Source organism: Oncorhynchus tshawytscha, unplaced genomic scaffold (assembly GCF_018296145.1).
Source record: "Oncorhynchus tshawytscha isolate Ot180627B unplaced genomic scaffold, Otsh_v2.0 Un_contig_9555_pilon_pilon, whole genome shotgun sequence".
NCBI lineage: Eukaryota > Metazoa > Chordata > Actinopteri > Salmoniformes > Salmonidae > Oncorhynchus > Oncorhynchus tshawytscha.
In genome coordinates, this window is record NW_024609215.1 from 95,001 (window position 1) to 100,000 (window position 5,000).

General features: G+C 52.9%; 1 pseudogene; it reads right to left on the bottom strand.

The window, feature by feature from the left end:
* LOC121844434 overlaps nucleotides 1-5,000 on the bottom strand; it is a 43,526-nt pseudogene that overhangs the window by 35,866 nt on the left and 2,660 nt on the right.

Genomic DNA, 5,000 nt, shown 5'->3' on the forward strand with positions numbered 1-5,000 from the left:
AGAGAGAGAGAGAGAGAGAGGGGAGGATGGAGAGAGAGAGGAAATGGAGAGAGAAAGGAGGAGAGGAGGATGAGAGGATGAGAGAGAAAGGAGGATGGAGAGAGAGAGAGAGGAGGATGGAGAGAAAGAGAGAGAGGAGGATGGAGAGAGAGAGAGAGGAAGATGGAGAGTGAGAGGGAGAGAGAGGAGGATGGGAGAGAGAGAGAGGATGGGAGGATGGAGGAGAGAGAGAGGGGAGGGGAGATGGAGGAGAGAGGAGGATGAGAGAGAGAGAGGAGGATGGAGGAGAGAGAGAGAGATGGGAGAATGGGAGAGAGAGAGAGAGAGAGAGAGAGGGGAGGATGGAGAGAGAGAGGAAATGGAGAGAGAAAGGAGGAGAGGAGGATGAGAGGATGAGAGAGGAGGAGGATGGAGAGAGAGAGAGAGAGGAGGATGGAGAGAGAGAGAGAGGAAGATGGAGAGAGTGAGGGTGAGAGAAAAGGAGGATGGAGTGAGAAAGAGGGAGGAGGATGGAGAGAGAGAGAGAGAGAGGGGAAGATGGAGAGAGTGAGGATGAGAGAAAAGGAGGATGAGAGAGAAAGAGGGAGGAGAGGATGGAGAGAAGGGGGAGGATGGAGAGAGAGAGAGAGGGGAAGATGGAGAGAGTGAGGATGAGAGAAAAGGAGGATGGAGAGAGAAAGAGGGAGGAGAGGATGGAGAGAAGAGGGAGGATGGGAGGATAGAGAGAAGGGGCAGGATGGAGAGATAGGGGGAGAGGAGGATGGAGAGAGGACAGAGAGAGAAAGAGAGAGAGAGGAAGGAAGGAGGGGAGGATGGAGAGAGAGGGAGAGAGAAAGGAAGGAGGGGAGGATGGAGAGAAGGGGCAGGATAGAGAGATAGGGGGAGAGGAGGATGGAGAGAGGACAGAGAGAGAAAGAGGGAGAGAGGAAGGAAGGAGGGGAGGATGGAGAGAGAGGGAGAGAGAAAGGAAAGGAGTGAAAAAAGAGAGATAGATGTTGTCATGTCTCACCATGCATTGTGGACCCAGACACAGACAGACAGACAGACAGACAGACAGACAGGCAGACAGACAGACAGACAGACAGACAGACAGACAGACAGACAGACAGACAGACAGACAGACAGACAGACAGGCAGACAGACAGACAGACAGAGACAGACAGACAGACAGACAGACAGACAGACAGACAGACAGACAGACAGACAGGCAGACAGACAGACAGGCAGACAGACAGACAGACAGACAGACAGACAGACAGACAGACAGACAGACAGACAGACAGACAGACAGAGACACAGACAGGCAGACAGACAGACAGACAGACAGACAGACAGACAGACAGACAGACAGACAGACAGACAGACAGACAGACAGGCAGACAGACAGGCAGACAGGCAGACAGACAGACAGACAGACAGACAGACAGACAGACAGACAGACAGACAGACAGACAGACAGACAGACATGTCTCACCATGCGTCGTGGACCCCAGCCTGTCCCAGGGCCCTCAGAGGAACTCTGACCCCTCCCAGGAACTCATCCCCAAACTTCAGGTTACTGGCATTCCACAGGTCAACCCTGCATACAGAGAGATAGAGTCAGACTCACAACACACACACTCTCTATTTGTGTGTAGACCTGGCTCTGTGAAACACACACAGACACATAGACACACAGACTCACCTCAGAGCCAGCTTGTCAACACCCTCCTCCTCCACATCAAACTGTCTCTTGGTGTGACTAAGAGGTCGTGTCACCTGCAGGACAGAGACAGAGACAGACTTACATAGAGGCACCAGGTAGCCTAGTGGTTAGAGCGTTGGACTAGTAACTGTAAGGTTGCTGGATCGAATCCCTAAGCTGACAAGGTAAAAATATGTTGTTCTGCCTCTGAGCAAGGCAGTTAACCCACCGTTCCCGATTAAGGCAGCCTTGCACCACAGAACTACTAGCACCACAGGGCTCTTCTCAGAACTACCAGCACCACAGGACTCTTCTCAGAACTACCAGCACCACAGGGCTCTTCTCAGAACCACCAGCACCACAGGGCTCTTCTCAGAACTACCAGCACCACAGGACTCTTCTCAGAACTACCAGCACCACAGGGCTCTTCTCAGAACCACCAGCACCACAGGACTCTTCTCAGAACTACCAGCACCACAGGACTCTTCTCAGAACTACCAGCACCACAGGACTCTTCTCAGAACCACTAGCACCACAGGGCTCTTCTCAGAACCACCAGCACCACAGGGCTCTTCTCAGAACCACCAGCACCACAGGGCTCTTCTTGAACTACCAGCACCACAGGACTCTTCTCAGAACTACCAGCACCACAGGGCTCTTCTCAGAACTACCAGCACCACAGGACTCTTCTCAGAACTACCAGCACCACAGGGCTCTTCTCAGAACCACCAGCACCACAGGGCTCTTCTCAGAACTACCAGCACCACAGGGCTCTTCTCAGAACCACCAGCACCACAGGGCTCTTCTCAGAACTACCAGCACCACAGGGCTCTTCTCAGAACCACTAGCACCACAGGGCTCTTCTCAGAACCACCAGCACCACAGGGCTCTTCTCAGAACCACTAGCACCACAGGGCTCTTCTCAGAACCACCAGCACCACAGGGCTCTTCTCAGAACCACTAGCACCACAGGGCTCTTCTCAGAACCACCAGCACCACAACAGAGAGGGAAGCCAAAGGGTGTGGACAAAAACTCCTTCAACCAAAACCCCAACCTGTAGTTAACCTAAAGTACAGAGCACATCCTCAGACCCCGTACTGAGAACTGAACAAGTAGTGTCCGTCCCTCAGTCAGAAGAAGGAAACGCTCTGTTTATCAGGCAAACTCATCTCCAAACATCAACTGTCCCCTCCTCTCACCTCAAAGTAGATAAATAGCACCAACCTCCCCTCACCTCAAAGTAGACAGATAGCACCAACCTCCCCTCACCTCAAAGTAGACAGATAGCACCAACCTCCCCTCACCTCAAAGTAGACAGATAGCACCAACCTCCCCCCCTCACCTCAAAGTAGACAGATAGCACCAACCTCCCTCCCCTCACCTCAAAGTAGACAGATAGCACCAACCTCCCTCCCTCACCTCAAAGTAGACAGATAGCACCAACCTCCCCTCACCTCAAAGTAGACAGATAGCACCAACCTCCCCCCCCTCACCTCAAAGTAGACAGATAGCACCAACCTCCCCTCACCTCAAAGTAGACAGATAGCACCAACCTCCCCTCACCTCAAAGTAGACAGATAGCACCAACCTCCCCTCACCTCAAAGTAGACAGATAACACCAACCTCCCTCCCCTCAAAGTAGACAGATAGCACCAACCTCCCCTCCCTTCACCTCAAAGTAGACAGATAGCACCAACCTCCCCTCCACCTCACCTCAAAGTAGACAGATAGCACCAACCTCCCCTCCCCTCACCTCAAAGTAGACAGATAGCACCTCCCCTCCCCTCCCTCACCTCAAAGTAGACAGATAGCACCAACCTCCCCTCACCTCAAAGTAGACAGATAGCACCAACCTCCCTTCCCTTCACCTCACCTCAAAGTAGACAGATAGCACCAACCTCCCCTCCCTCACCTCAAAGTAGACAGATAGCACCAACCTCCCCTCACCTCACCTCAAAGTAGACAGATAGCACCAACCTCCCTTCACCTCACCTCAAAGTAGACAGATAGCACCAACCTCCCTCACCTCAAATTAGACAGATAGCACCAACCTCCCTCCCCTCACCTCAAAGTAGACAGATAGCACCAACCTCCCCTCTCCCCTCACCTCACCTCAAAGTAGACAGATAGCACCAACCTCCCCTCACCTCAAAGTAGACAGATAGCACCAACCTAGCACCAACCTCCCCTCACCTCAAAGTAGACAGATAGCACCAACCTCCCCTCCCCTCACCTCAAAGTAGACAGATAGCACCAACCTCCCCTTCACCTCAAAGTAGACAGACAGCACCAACCTCCCCTCACCTCAAAGTAGACAGATAGCACCAACCTCCCCTCCCCTCACCTCAAAGTAGACAGATAGCACCAACCTCCCCCCCTCACCTCAAAGTAGACAGATAGCACCAACCTCCCTCCCCTCACCTCAAAGTAGACAGATAGCACCAACCTCCCCTCCCCTCAAAGTAGACAGATAGCACCAACCTCCCCTCACCTCAAAGTAGACAGATAGCACCAACCTCCCCTCACCTCAAAGTAGACAGATAGCACCAACCTCCCCTCCCCTCACCTCAAAGTAGACAGATAGCACCAACCTCCCTTCACCTCAAAGTAGACAGATAGCACCAACCTCCCCTCCCCTCACCTCAAAGTAGACAGATAGCACCAACCTCCCCTCACCTCACCTCAAAGTAGACAGATAGCACCAACCTCCCCTCCCCTAGCACCACCTCAAAGTAGACAGATAGCACCAACCTCCCCTCACCTCAAAGTAGACAGATAGCACCAACCTCCCCTCACCTCACCTCAAAGTAGACAGATAGCACCAACCCCTCCTCCCCTCACCTCAAAGTAGACAGATAGCACCAACCTCCCCTCCCCTCACCTCAAAGTAGACAGATAGCACCAACCTCCCCCCCTCACCTCAAAGTAGACAGATAGCACCAACCTCCCCTCACCTCAAAGTAGACAGATAGCACCAACCTAGCACCCCTCCACCTCACCTCAAAGTAGACAGATAGCACCAACCTCCCCCCCTCACCTCAAAGTAGACAGATAGCACCAACCTCCCTCACCTCACCTCAAAGTAGACAGATAGCACCAACCTCCCCTCCCCTCACCTCAAAGTAGACAGATAGCACCAACCTCCCCTCACCTCAAAGTAGACAGATAGCACCAACCTCCCCTCCCCTCACCTCAAAGTAGACAGATAGCACCAACCTCACCCCTAGCACCAACCCCCTCACCTCAAAGTAGACAGATAGCACCAACCTCCCCTCACCTCAAAGTAGACAGATAGCACCAACCTCCCCTCACCTC